The sequence below is a fragment of the Callorhinchus milii genome, unplaced genomic scaffold (assembly GCF_018977255.1).
Source record: "Callorhinchus milii isolate IMCB2004 unplaced genomic scaffold, IMCB_Cmil_1.0 Scaffold15, whole genome shotgun sequence".
NCBI classification, from domain to species: Eukaryota; Metazoa; Chordata; class Chondrichthyes; order Chimaeriformes; family Callorhinchidae; genus Callorhinchus; species Callorhinchus milii.
This window is the reverse complement of record NW_024704756.1, coordinates 11,023,010-11,039,121: the sequence shown is the minus strand read 5'-3', so window position 1 is coordinate 11,039,121 and position 16,112 is coordinate 11,023,010.

The window sequence follows — 16,112 nt, the reverse complement described above, 5'->3', positions numbered from 1 at the left end:
GAAACATTGTGATTAATATCAGATCACAAAACATGAAAAAAAAGCGTTAGTAAATACCATAAGATATCTAAATATGGCTGCAATTTGTTAAGATAATATAGCCATAAGATGCTAAATTACTTTGAGCCCTCTAATACAGCAATACGTTTCTTGCTCGTGTCTACGAGTGTGATAGAAGAGACACGTTTCTAATTACAAAAAAACTAATTTTAATTCAAAGGATTTAAGTTGGAAACCTGTCTATATTTGGGTGAAATAATACTGTGAATGATAGGGAATTGAATTGCTTGATAACATCTAATTTTATGAAAAAAACAATGGTCCTAAAATATGCATTTTCTTTCAAATATCTCTTAGCAGCATTCAACGAAAAATAACATTGACAGATCATGTCTTCCGATGCCTTGCTTCAAACACCTCGCATCGATTGATTGCTTCAACAAATGGAGGAATGACATTGAATGATTTGCTGCACCAGAACTCGGCCCAATGCACTGTGATCTCAGAGGGAGAGCTTACTGAAAATTAATAGATGGACAGACTTTTCAACAGGCTTTCCACGTGACAATATAGCACGTTAGCAACGGCAGGTGTTTGACTGATTGTGTTACAAAATACAGAATGAGCACAATTTACGAGCAGACATTTGCGCACAAGTGTGTGCTGTGTTCATTTAACAACACTGATGCCAGCATTAATTTTCCCCCCTATAACCATATAAAGCACCGGACGTTTAATATAACCCCTGAGAGTTTCGCCTGGCAAAGGGCAGTTTGTTTTATGGGCTATTTATGGCCTAACCGTGCCTCACATTTTACGGAGATTCAAACGAATTTAATTTTTTACAGTAAGCTGACTTCAGAGAAGCTATGTGAGAGCACTTTGGGGATGTATAATTAGTTTACACCAAATGATTACTGGCGAATAAAATTCTTGATGCAAAGAACTTTGTTTTAAAACATATTTTATGGGTGCAAAACCTAATTGGATTTATTTGTATACTTATACAACAGGTATACATTCGAAGGGGAGGGGAGGGGGGGGGGTCAGTATTGTCATAATTCACAAACAAAATACTAGATTTTTTGCCCCTCCTTGGCCCCTACCCTTATAGTGGTGTTACAGCTCACAAAAATGGGAATGTGGCATTTGGAATAAGCAGTAACATAAATTATTGGTAGGAGTAAATTAGCCAATCAGCATTGATCTGAAACAAGCTTGGATTAGCACCTCAGGAAGCAGGAAATGAGCCTCCCATATTGGCTCCGTTAGGTACAATATCGAACCAGTAACTGTGATAGAGCCTTGTGAGGTAGAATTGTGGAGTTGCACCCCAAGCGCCGTATTTCTCTCGCTCTCTGCATCTTAAAGATGTCAGGAAAATATGATATTTATTCACCACAGCAATAAGATCAGCAGGGAAAGGCAACACCAGCTGAAGGTCACACAGCCAGAAATTACTGTTGTCTAATTGTGTGGTCTTGAGTCTGGACAAGGCAATGGAAGCCAACGTACTATTTGATTATCCAGCAACGAATTTAGCAGCAAGTCTCTTTCCTACTATAGGACGTTGTCCATCACAGCTCAAGTAGTTTGAAACTTAATAATAAAAAAAGACTACAACAAGTGTTGAAAACATGCTATTGCCTATGGATGCCATCTGATATCCAACATTGTCTTTCATGGTATCTTATTTAAAGTATACAATTCCCCCCACCCCACCCACCCCCACACACAAACAGACCTGAACTATATGTAATACGGTGACTGGACATTGCATAAAAACCTACATCCACCTTCAATAGAACTATAACAGGAACCAGAACAGATACAGGTATTTACTCGAGAGAACAGATAAGTTGTAGACGTCCTAGAACTGAGATCTAGACAGCAGGACAAATGAACACTAATGTTAATTGACCCACTTTTTAAAATGATTATAGTGTTGATGCACCAGAAAGATTTCCATCCACAATGTCATGGCTAACTTTGACTTTGTGTTTTAATGGAGGATATAAAACTCGGAATCGCCAAACTCTTGGATCAATATGTTGAATTTGCCCGAATCTCTGGAATTCCTGCTACAATCCTTCAGTCTTGTCCCCTCTTTGCCCGTCCCACCTGAAGATGTTTCTCTTATTCCGTGACCACACAGCTGTTACGCTTCCAAACGCTACTTGAGTGAAGGACGCTATATAAATGAAAGTTATTCTTGTTGTTTCATATCCAACATACATAAGCTCAATGAAATAACGACACCTCGGGCTCTCATGCAATTGATACCAGTTGACATAATGGCTCAAATAAAATATGATTTGGTCCGAGAAGAAAGCAACATTTGCGCATTACTTTGATTGGAATATTGGAGTTATTGTCAGCACAGAGACTTTACCAGAGTTTTAAATCTACATTGGAACAGGAGACCCTTTGTCGCAGCAATGGCCAAATGAGATTTGTCTCTAATGTTTTGTATTTTTGCCTGGTGGTAACTTGTGATGAAAATGAGCACAGGCGGAAGCCACCAATGTTTTTCTTTAATCAGGTGGGGGAGGGGCAGCAGGTTGCACTGAGTAAGTTGTAGCTCACACCACTGTGAGTGCACAGAAGAGCATCAATGGGCGATTTTTTTCCCCCAGAATCTGGACCCTGTAACTTAATTAAGACGTGTACAGTATCGCATTTTATGTCAAATTAATTTCTTACATTTCATCACAACATCTAACTTTCTACACGATGCTCGTATTTTCCCTAGACTAGAAAAAAACAAATCATATCAGTTGTACTGCAGGCACCAATCGGATGGTGTGCCTGTCAGATGATTCGGAGCTGGCAGACGCCAGTTCTACCCCCAGCTCTGAATTACCTTCACCAGGGGCCGAGTCCCAAGTAAACGAAAGCTTTTTGCAATGCGCAGCTTAACCTGTGCGAATGTGGCATTTTATAAGTTATTAAAGCGCTCCCAACATGTTGCCAGCTATTTTCTAACATTCCAAACATTTAGGGCAATTCAGTAAGAGCGCCCTGGAACTTTTCAACTTAATGGTTGTTTTTGATCTTTAAAGTTGGTTGCTTTTACTTCAGCTGCGTTTATACTGGATTTTTACAATATTGCACTGCATTCGACGTAAAGTAGTTTGAATCTGAAACTACCTCTCAGTCGCAGCCCAAGTTAAATCAGTCCATCTATTTTAAATTGCAGATATACTTTACGTTTGCTGTCTATTTGATACAGAAAATGCTTGGAAATGTTGACAATTGTGTCCATAACCGCAATATCAGTCTAAGACAGTGTGAGCGCATTTACCGCATAAATACTTCTGTGCCACATTCTGTGATCACGAAATTCTGAAATCAGATCATGCGGAATACCAGCAATTTGATCGGTATTGGTTGAAACCAAAGTGTTCAGATCAAAGAGAGGGTCATTTTGGCATTGATTGTCTTGACAGGAAAGTTCCAAGCTCTGCGTTTCTCCAAGTGCAACTTTATGGATAATCATATCGCCCATTAACGACAGTGAATTGGATAGATATATATTTAAGGATACATGTTAGCGATGACGGTAGTAAAAGTCATCGTCGCGCTATAACAAGAGTTACTAGGGAGTGTTTGGGGTTGCATTACTCGCTTCATATAATTCATATAAAACAGATTTCATTTTCTGCTATTTTTGGTCAAATGCCATTTTTTTCACTTCATTTGGATGTAGGGATAGTGTGTAAACAGTTCGCCTTTAAACAGTTCACTCATTGTCTCTTTCCATTCTGGGATTGTAGGCTATTTCTGGTAGGTGTCAAGCTAGTTAAGTAACGTTAACTTGTTTGAAACATGACATTTAGTGTAACTACACGCCAGATCAGCAATCGAACAAGGAAATGTTTATGTCCATAAATGTTAGCAAAGTGATTTTCGTTTTCGTCTCGAGAAGCACTGACCCTTGAATAATGAATTCGTTCAAATGCTTGGCCTGAAATTAATCACCGGGTTAAGCAATTTTATACTATCTAAAACGTTTTGATGATTTACACGGGCAGAAATGGCACGTTCCCTTAGATTTCAAAAATCATTAGTTCCTCTTAAGAAACAGCTGTGGTTCCCCCTATTAACCGTGCTTCCATGTTAGCCAAGGAACTCGCCATCCCTTCCTCTCACAATGGACTCTCCAGGGTGCCTTTTCCTTGACTTACTCGGTTTCGTAGGAACTTCATTAAATCAATTACTCGGTGAACACATCATAATTTATTTGCAATTAGTATCGAAAAGCTTGATTTTTAAAAATAATAACAGATTGCAGATGTGTCCACAGCAGGGTCGCTGGCTTTCCGTGTAATGTGTCGTTCCTCGCACATTAACTCTGTAAATCAACAAAACAAGAAAACTTTTGTCGTGATGTTCAGCGCAGAAGTGAAGACGTTGAATGTAAAAGCATTATCAAAGTGTTACGTGAGGTTTGTCTACCAGGCGAACCCGAAGCACAAAGAGCAAAATGTTTGCTGCTGCGAATCCAAGAATTTTCAACAATCTTCTGAATTCTTCCCTATCCTGTTATTCTATTCGGTTGGTTTAGGCCACTTGTAGTGTGAGATGGTAAAGAATTAAACTAAGGTTGGGGTGGGGGGCGGCAGGGAAAGTATTGCCAAGAATATTCTTAGGAATATTAGTTTTTTTCTGAGTGAAACCAGAATGTGGGAGCAGAGTCTTCTCTTGACGGACATTTATTGCTGTTTAGTCTGAACATGATGAAATCTTTTCTGAAAGATGACAATATTTAAATAGCATTTGGTTTATTTTCCTGCTGGAACAGTGTGTAACGTTGGCATTTACCACTGAATCAGATAACATGCTGTGAGTGGAGCGAGGTACTCGTAGAGAACAATTAATCCTCACATTGACCTTTAAAATCAAGATGATCCTCGTTCTCTAATGTGACAACAAAATTATGGAACGAGAAATATGCACTTCTGCACATTAATAATAAAGGGTGAAAATACAGTGCTGATGCAGCGGCACAGAATCGATAGGCGGAATGGCCTCTTTATTTACTGAAAATCTCCGTGACACATACAGTGCAGGCATGGGATATAACTACTTAGAGACCTGATCAAAACTCCATCGGAAACCTTTTAGACATACCCTATAATTCACGACAAGTGCAGTTTTTTTCTAAGTACTGTACTGCCTTCCCGTCAAGCCACCAACTCGCAGGAAATGATAAATGTCGTATCCAATAATCCTATCAACATGTTGGGCGACTTGGTGGGAAAGGATTTTGTTTCAGAGCCAGAGTCAAAGTCTTCCTTAAAGCGAGCAACCCCTTTTTAATCTACAGACGAACACTATGGCAGTATCTGGCTTTAACTAAACTGTAGTGTCACACACACACAGTAAAAGGTCAGTAAGGATCTTCGAGTGTTTTCTTGTTGTATTGTCAGTTCACCAGAGTACAAGTCTGCTGCATTGACTAAGCATTAACAACATTCTCTCTGTAAGCAGTCACAACAATAGTCAAACAATGCTGGACATCGGGATTTCATTTTGTTTCGCTGACAAGTGTTTCACATGCATTTCTTACTTGTTGTGCAAGTTTTCTTCGCAGTCTTCTTGACAAAAGAACAACAGCACTTTGGCTGAGCTGAAAAGTGTGCTTCGCCGGTATTCAGAAACAAAGTTAATATGCAAGCCCTGGGTATTTAGATTAATCAGTTTTCATTCTCATTGTTTTTTCTTTACAGACACGTTTGACTAATATGGAATTGAAACACTTTTATTTAACTGCAGATGGATGTATCGTGTGAAGTTGGTAAATGGCTACAAAACCTTGTTATTTGTCGGAATGTGTACCTGAAACAAAACTAGAAAAATGGATCTTAAATAAATTAGTTTTTCTATCCCATATTTCTAGTTTTTATATTGAAAACATACAGTTTTCAGTCGTACTTTATCATGCTACTTGATGATAAGTACTTTGAAAAATATAAGTCTCCTTTCCAGCAATGTTTAAGATGATATTCACAGGAAAGACGAATTAAATAAGCGTAACTCTGGCAGAGTGAGAAAAGCTACAGCGAAGATAATTATTTCGAAATAGACTTGCATATACAGACACATGCTTTACCAGATAAGATAGTGGAATCGTTTATTGGGATACAACAACAAACTGCATTAATATAGCAACTATTGCACGTAGAGAGGACGTGAGTTTACACATAATTCCTACAATTTTCACCCATTAATCTATCGCTAAACATACTTTAGAGAAATGTATGCTATTTCTCTAACATAGTGAAAATGTTCTCTTATTACAGTACAGATAATAATAATAATGCGTGTTTGGTATAACGCTTTTATAACGGGTGGACGTCCCAAAGCGCTTCGCGAGGTTTACTGTGAAGTGGAGTGACTGTGCATCTGTGCGTGAAAATCAATTGACAGCCTGATAGCTCTTATTTTGTCCACACTAAAACAATGTTAAAACAAAGTTTGGTGTTGCACCAGTTTCCAACATTCAAACTGGAACCCAATAGCCTGTGAGGCCTGGCGAGGAAAGCACTCCATGTTTGGGTGTTGGGCTTATATGGGTGTGAAATCTAGAGTAGGCATCTAGTGACTGAAGAGTTTGCAAATTGAACGTATCGCGAAATCCTCTCCATAAAGTTTGTTGCAGTCCACGACAAACGGTTGGGTGTGTAACTGGAGGGAGAGAGAAAGAGAGCGGCTTATTCCGAAGCAAAACGTAACCATGCGAGAATCACAAGGACAACTATTGTGCGAATTGGTGGTGCAGAAAGTGGAAGGAAATGTTTAAGACAGCCTGAGAGGAACGGTTAGGGACCGTCTATAGATACGGCAGAAATGTATATTAGGGGAAAGCATCGACTTTACGCCTCTAACGTGACACCATAATAAAATCTTTCCCTCCAGTGACAGCGATGGAAAACTGTGCCCAAAAGAGCGTGGAACAATATAACACAGTACTCTCACTTTTTAAAAAATATATAGTAAATATTAACTGATGATTAATTGGCGGTGAGTTAATGCAGTGATTAAATCTATCAGATCTGCTGACAATCAAAAACCTTTCACAGACTTTACTAGAATACATGGTTTGAACAATTGTATGCAACTCACAGGCAGGTGACTATTCACTTCTGTATCCACATATATATAATGCTGGTAGTTCTTATGAGAAATTGCTTTGTTACGAAACTTTGTACCACCTACAGACTACATAGAAATGCGTTTTGTAGTATACAGTACGAGTGTGGAGTATTTTTTTAAAAAACTAAAATTGTCTCCGATGTTTCACCTTGGAAGGTGCATAAATTCTTCAGGATGTATGTTTACAGAGTATTTTTTNAAAATGAAATCAAGTGCAGTGAAATGCTTTTATTTGGCGATGCATAGGCAGTTGTACTACTAATAATAATCCTTGCATTCAATATTGTGCCTTTTCACGTCGTTGAGACGTCTCAAAACGCTTCACAGTCTATATTCACAGAATATATTGTAAAGTGGATTGACTGTATATTTTTGCGGAATATTTTAGTTCACGAATCTATTTAAAAAGTCTAGAATATCTCTGAACACCCTCTGATCGTTTTTGTTTGTAGCTGCAGCCTTTTCACAGACAATATTTACAGTATTGTCCTGAGATGACTTCTCCATTAGACGGTGGATGTTGAATTTCAAGATGATGCGATGACAGACAGCTTTGTGCAAGCCTTCCGGCAAATCCAGGCTAGTAATAGTTATTAGCAATTATTATCGAGTGATCAATACCCTCTCCCTTCCTTCGACATCATTACTTATTTTCTAAGGAGGAGCTTAGATACTCGAAATAATTAAAACAAGTACACTGAAGAAACCTGGGGTGGGTGGGTGGTGAGGGGGTGAATATAAGCATGTGAACTGGAATAATTGGAAGCTGCATCGTGGAAAATTCCAGGTAATGTTCCATTGTCAGGAAAAGGAGGCGGACAAATAGGCGATTTTACCCGCCTACCTGTTGAAAAGCACAATAGATATACACCACCCATTAATCACCGACTTCATCACGTCAAGAGCTCCGATGTAATAGGAAAAAAAAATAGACTTTTGTACGGAAGAAGTCATTATTTTAAGGTACATTCCAAATATAAATCACACCATACCATCTTTAGCAAAACATAGGCTGTAGACTTGTCCTGGAAGAAAATGTCACGCGAGGTGACTGTAGTGAAAATAACAACCCACTGCTGCAGAGAAGACTCACAGCAGATGATCTCACAGGCAAGACATGGTCTATGATAAAGCTGGACTTTTAACATGTGATCCTTGGTTGCCTGTTTGCCACTGTTGGTCAGCGTGATGAGCAATTGGTTTGTCTCAATCTGTCAGGCCAACGATCTGTTCTATTGAGGTCAGTCAAGGATTAAAAAACTATCCCAACCTTTCTGACATTGACAGCTTTGGAGACGTTTGGCCATCATCCCGAAGCCTCTGGTTCCTCTCTTCCCGGTTGAACATTACACCTACTCTATCGCCTCTGCGGGTTCACCACCAGATAGACACGCGAGCGTTTGGTGTTTTATACATAAACGTTATCTCTTGCTTATAGCTTAACAACCAGTAGACTCGGGGAAAGCGATCAACAGTATCATTTTTATTGCAAGATCAATCCCCCGCCCCCACCCCATCCCCACTTTATACCGCAAATATTAATGTTTTCCAAGAAGTAATTGGCATGTGCGTGTGCGTGTGTGTGTGTGTGTGTCCAGATGTAACAAATTAGGTCGAGTCATGCATCATTTGTCACTGCGCTATAACGGAGAAGGGGATTAAAGCATAACATGAGAATGATAGATTTTGTAGTATTGTCGGTGACGGTATCGACACATTTTGCACCCTAATGAGGCGATGCACATCAGAATTAGTGTCACACTAACGACCGGGACTCCACGTGGAACAGCCCTCAGTTTGTGTGCAGCGGATTCTCTAATTACACCTTCGTATATATCAAAAGAGGTTTTACATTTCCGTTCGACGCCAAATTGCGACGTTAAATTGCGCCTAATTTGTCCAAGGAATTCCAGGGGCAGGTGATTAATTCTGTTTGCATTTAATGTGCCGACCTGTGAACTACACGGAAAGTCGTGTTCATCACCATGAGGTTATCTGACCTCAAGTCAAGTGCCCACCAAGTCAATACTTTACCGCCCATACACCAGCTCCGCCCGATTCCTGACCAGGCTATGAGTACCTCTGGGCTGCCCAGGAGAGGAGGTGTCTGTGCAAACTTTTGAATACAGATCTGTGAAAGATAACCGAATATCTTTTGCAAACTATTCAGGCGGTAATTTTCGACCCTCAGAAATATTAACCCATTTGGGAGGAAATAAGCAAATGTGCCACGATTTCACATGTCGTTCTCTCGTGGTCTCAAACACTGTATACCAACCTGTTAAGTACCACCACACTTTAGGAGTATCTCAGTACCACACTTTAGGAGTAAACCATGAGTAATTTTGTGTTAGCATTTTGGAGCATAACTCTTATGTAAATAGAGCAATTGTCTTACATTTGCCATCAACAACAACAGCAGCAACAAATTACATTTGTATAGTGCCTTTCATGTCAGAAGGACGTCCCAAGGAGCTGGACAGTAAGGGAAACGCATTATCTACAATATCATCCTTGATATTGACAACTCTGACATACTTCTCAACATCTAAACTAACACATTTTTCAGTGTTAGAACCAGTTAATTATGGCCATTGCTTACAAAAGGTGCCAATGAACATCATCAAAAACACTGTCGGGTTTTGACAGTTGTTATCTCCTCAAGGCGGTTCAATTTGGATAAAACAGTGCAATACAGAAACCAATCTCTTAAACCCACATCGCCCACGAGATAAATGTTTTTGCATTAAACAAATACACTGGTTTTACACTGTAATGTTTGGAATGGATGCAGCATTCTGTTGGTGACGGACCTGACATTGAAAGTGAAGTGTTAACGGACAAGCGAATACTCCCACTGTTGTCACGCCACTACTTAAAAGCAGCTTGTGAAAATACCTGCTTAAAAAGCTATAATTTTAAAGCTAGAAAAATGTTGGCCTGCTGCTTCAATTATAAAATGTCCTTGGCAGTTAGAGGCTGGTGACCAGCAATCCATATTTGCATTAGAGTGCACTCTCTTGGAGTTCTGCCTTCCCCAACTTCACAGTGATGTGAAAACAGGAAAAAACATGTCATGCTAATCATTTTTGACCTAAATGAAACCAATTTAGCGCTCAGAATTGTGTGATAAGAGTACCCTTCATTCTACAGTACTGTATTATTATACTGTGGAATTGGATCTAGGACTGTAGAGATTGTATATGCACATATGTGTGTGTGTGAGAGAGAGAGAGAGAGAGAGAGAGAGGGAGAGAGATCACAATCACTCAGATACATAATACCTTCCAATCACAGATTGGAAGGGTCCATTTTTTGAGTGTGCAATTAATGAACTATGGACTGACAGTCGTCTTTAGAGCCAATAGGTATCCAAATTCTCCAATGCTATTATTTTGCTAGGGTTGATTGGGTTAAGCATTCTAAACATCTTATTGCTGATCAAAAAGGAATGAAGCAGTAGGACAGGAGAAAGCTATTTGGCCCATCTAGCCTGCTTTGCTTTTTTTTTTATTTAGATCATGGCTGATTCAATACCATGTGTCTGGCTTTTCTCCAAACCCGCAGATTATGTATGAGTTTAATTGTAATTTTGTGTTCACCATAGATTTATCTTTCATAGAATTCTGCATTGCCATGTTATGATCATGTGTGCCTATATCAATTTGTTTAAGTGATTGTTTTTCTTATTCTGATGAGTATGAGTCAAAGTAAAATGTACACCTCATAAGTAGCTAAAGATATACTTTATAAATGTGCACCTCAAAACTTGTTCTTTCAAGCTCTCAAACAAACATAATTGATTCAGTTGAAAGCACTCTTACCTCTGGATCAGAAGTGGATTCAAGACCTAAAATAAGACAGTCTCAGCTGATATATGTACCAGCTCAGTTTTAAGGGAATCTTTTGGATGAGTTGTTAAACTGAGGACCTGCCCTCTAGTATCTCATCCAACTAGATAATGTTTGTGTGCTTAGTGCCATTATATACTAGATCATTGGAGCAACTTCACTGATTATTTTGTTAACATTTAAAATCATAATATCCTGTAGTATTTTAATAGGGTATAAGGAAATGTGGGGCCACCTGTAATGTATTAAATGTCTGTCTGTTTGAGCATTTGTACTTGAACTAGATCAAACATCAGAGGAGTTAAAGAAACACTTGGATCAAGTTCAATTAATGTTGGTATTAAAAGGCTGGAAAGATGATCACATCAAAGTAAAGTGGAAGGTTGGTCTGAAAAAAAGTTAAAACCATCCATGTAAAATATGTCCTGACATACATATTTTAGGAAAACATCTTTTAAGTGTATCAGATTATAGAGTTGTAGTTTCAATTTGGCCTCAATCTCAGTATTTCTGTTTTGTTTATGTTTAAACATCCATTCCTATGAAATGTCATTGTTCCGTGTCTAGATTTTTTTGGTATAAATCCATATGGAAATCATTGAAATAACCATCACCATTAATTATTCTTTAATTCATTGATTTTCTAAAATAAATAAATAAATGTGATGGCATTGATCTACTTCTTTGGATTTTCATTTCTGGCTATGTAAGGTTCCTGATCCAATTATCTGAGTATATGAAATTGAAGGCTAGAAAATTCTGAATGTATGACATGTAAATCACCAAATAATAAAAGGTTGGAATAAAGAGCACTGCACTCCACAGAGGAGCTTTGAAGAAAAAGATGAATTATTAATTAATTGCAACTTGTATTTAAAATATTTTGCTTTTGTTATTCACTGGATAAATAATTAGTTTACTTCAAATTCCAGCAGAGATGAGGGATACCACATTTGGAAATTAACAGAAAGATTTAGCCTCGCAAGTCCGTGTTTCATTCCATTCAACTTCACTCCAATGCTCTTCTGCTATAGGAATGGAATACTATGGTAGCGAGGCAGTATTTTAGGAGGGAGATGGTGGTAAAAGGATTGGTAGTTGAACTGCAGAATACATATTTTGATTTGTTTCTGGGTTTCAATCGGAATTTTGTTGGGATTTAGTCATAATTGTCGCACTGCAAATACAATCTCCTTTAAAATTTCTCCTTAAACTGTGTGCTATTTTATTTGAATGCAATGAAGAGAACAATTTAGTTTTCAATGCCGAAAATGCTTTACAATCATTTTTAGGAATGATCAAAATCTATTTGGTGGCCACTGGTAGCTACCACGTTTAGGGTCACCATGAGCCTTGGGTAATATACAATTACTTCCACAAGGGAAATAGAAAGAATACAGCCTGCACCTAGCCAGTTGAATGTCTCTGAGTGGTTGAATCTTCCCACTGCTAATTGCAATATTGTGAAAACACTTAAAAGCATTTTCATGAAATCATTCCGAGTTTCTTTGCAAAATATCTGCAAGTTCCTAAAAACAAAATATTCTGAAACCCAAATTTCAAATGAAATATTCTATTTCATGTAACATATGCTCCACCCTGTAACAGTTTCACAGGGGCTATAAAAGCTTATTGGAATTCATCACACGCAAAGCACAAGCTTTATCTTGGGCTATTCACAAAGCATGTGGCCAAAAATTACAACCTTTATACCCCATCCCACACCGCCCCCTCACTGTCCTTCCCCATTGCGCTCAAAATAGGGGCTCAAATACAGGGGGGCAATGGGGGTGTTCGATCAGCTAGTGCAATCAGTTCTTGTTTTTCTACATTCCAGTCCCCCTCGCTGCTAATAATCTCTTCCAGCAGTTAATTCTGTTCCTAAGGTTCTGCCACATTGATGAATTGAAATCCAGGTTTTGAGGACTTTAGTGGTTTGTCCACCTCACAGTTTAATGCAGCTAAAGTAGAGCTGCTATGTGTTGCCTAAGCTTACCTTAGCAATGGCTCACTGGCTGCTGCTGCATGTGGGAATTCTCAGACTTTCAAGCTGTCATCCAGACTGTCTTGAGGAGATAGACAATCACTGCAAAACGATTTAGTTAGAATTTGGAACACCTGAAACAAGACAAGAACTCAGGCCAGTATCTTGAGTGTGTTGGAGTAAACTCTAAAGAAGTATACCCTTTGAAGCAACAACCAAATATATTGTATTCCACTGAGATAGCAGAATGCCTCAGCAGCTGAGAAGTACAGACAACTGTGCACACACCGCAATGCCTTAGCACTTCTACCAAATGGGGTCCACCACACACAACTTGTGTTTTTCTAAATTAAATAAAAGTTTTTTTAAGAATTGTATACTTTGTATTTACTATACTTGTTCAGACTGTAAAGAGGCAATAATTATCACTTACTAATCCTATTTATGTATATTTAAAAGCAAGTGAGAAGACTGTGTTTAAAGCAAGCTTTGTTGTCGTTACATCTTGCATTTTTGTGCTCGTTTAGACAGGGAACAGTTTCACTTCAGGGAGCATTCCTTTAAGGAATATAACTACTGCCAAGTATTGCCACAATGTTAAGTTTTAAGCTTTGAAACATTTTGTAGTTTTTAAAAAAAAATTTAAACAAATTTTCATCCCTTAGGTATTTTGAATTTTGGGGAATTCTAAATAACTAAATATCCTTGGATTAAAATCTCTTTGCTTTACCCAGCTACATAGGGGGACAACTCTGTGTAAAGACTGTCGAAAATGATTCTTTCTCCATAAACTAGGGCATACATCCTATCTTCAAAAACATCAAGGCTGATACCCCTCCGGATTGTGATGTTGCATGACTAACAGTACACCACAAAGATCTTACACACTTTTTGTGGTGCATACTGCAGGGTGCCTTTCAATCCATTCAAGCTGTCCGATCTGTCTGAATCTTTAACTTCAGCATCTCAAATGTTCTTTCTGTGGTTGCTGCGGTGGCTTTGTGTGTCTTATTATACCAATGCCCTGCTGGAGTTTGCAGATTATTGGGAGGCATTATGAGCCAGGATTTTAGAGCATAGTCATTGTCACCGAGGGACCAGCCCTGCAGTCTGTTATCTTTCTTCAAGGCATGTGGTAGTGTGGATTAGCTCAAAGCAAAAGTTCATGGTTACCTCAGGATACTTACAACAACAAAAAAAACATTTTCTTTGGGAATCATAAACTACGTTCATAAAATGGTAACCCTTATGATCTGTATATATGTCATAACATTGTGTGATGTTCCACGCGAGTGATAACTAGAATGTATAGAAGCCCTACAATTCCAATAAAAACATAGCTACTCCATGGGCTCGCAGGTAAAGGCAACACCCAGTGTGGCATAAAGCCATCCAGACCAGAAAGTTGCAGATTTGAATCTCTATCTAAGGGTGAGTAGCTGATGTGAATTGGGACAGGAGGAATGCTAGAATTGGATTTAGATAGTGTTTCTATCCGAGATTAGTATTGTTATCACATTGGTATAATTATCACATACCAATCCCTAGAAAATATGTCTATGGATATAATCAGGCTTGGTTGTGATACTTGCCTAACCCAATAGCCTGCTGGTATATTCTCTGTATCAGCTCCGTCATAAAAATTGACAACATGGGCATTGTGACAGAAGACAGCCCAGAGACTGTGCAACTGTACTCTATCAGAGTGGCTAATTTTTTAAGAAGAGGGAAACAGAAAAATAAATTACTGGTTAAGTGCCTGTTGCTCCTCGGATTTTAGAAAATGAATATATCGAGAAGCTTTCAGCAGTGTGCCTGTGACCTCCTGGATGCAATTCAACATGATGAATTGCCAGTTCCCAATGTAATCCCTCCCTGGTGCCTACGTGTTGAAATTCATGGCTGCACTTGCATCATAACTACAAATAATGTCCTGACGTGTCAGACTTTAACAGATGACCTATAACCTTGAACTTGTCTCTGCTGATGTGAAAATAGCCACTCACATTGTTATTTAATTATTGCCAAATCCATTGTTTCTCATCCCGAAGATTCTTTGGAAAGGATAATCTCTCCTCTTCAAGATTCTTTCTCTTTCTTCCGTCCTCTCTGTGTTGCTGTAACACAATGCGAAGTAAAATTCCAATTGCATGCGACTGCTAAATTCAATGACACGGTTAAAGAAGCGAATAGATACTGAGGCTATTTAAACCTATTTCAACCGTGATTTATTGCAAAGGTGGAGTATGAGAGAGTTAACATGGAAACACGCAGGTTGGCTAGATTTGATAATTGGCTAAAATGGCATTTAATGGTCAGTTACACAACAGTTGACAAGCTGCCTGCACAAGCTAGCAGACTGGGCTCTTTAATGTCGACTCCACACTCCCATTTGGCTCCGTACAAACGACGTGGAGCTTTGCACTCACACAGGATTCCCGCATAAGACAGCCTTCCTTTGCCATCAAATGTGCCACATTATTAACAGCAGTACATTTCCAGATGGAGCTTCCTTGTTACAATCGAAGCCATTAAGTTCTGGATGTGCCCATGACAATCTGAAAGGCAAAACTCTGATTGATCATAATGAAAACACAAAATAAGGTCTACCGGGCTGGTTCTTGCTCACATTAGTCAGTTCCATTCTTCAGAATACTTCAGGAAGTGTGAAATATATTGATTGCTCTTTCCACCCTTGTTTCAGTATGAAAAAAGATCCTTTTGCAGATCGGTTCCAAATACTGTAAGCCAAAATAAAGTTCCGTAGAGGGGGTAATTCGTATTTACACTTCAGGGTAGAATGATTGAAATTTAGCCCTCCTTTCGAGTGTGTTCTCATGCACACAAATCTGCAGCTAAACCACTGAGCTGCCTATTTACATACATTTTAATAAACAGTACCACACAGGAATGTAATTAAGTTAGTAACACCCGTTAATTCAATTGGATTCAGCACCTGTGGCCTTTGAATGAATAACAATGAACCGAACCATATTGAAACCTTAAACTAGCATTTCAAATGCTTTGCAGAATTTCAACATGGAATTCACCACCCAACATGCTCCTACATTAACTTTTGTGAATTATTGTTGGAGGGGCTTTTCAGAATCTATTTGCAA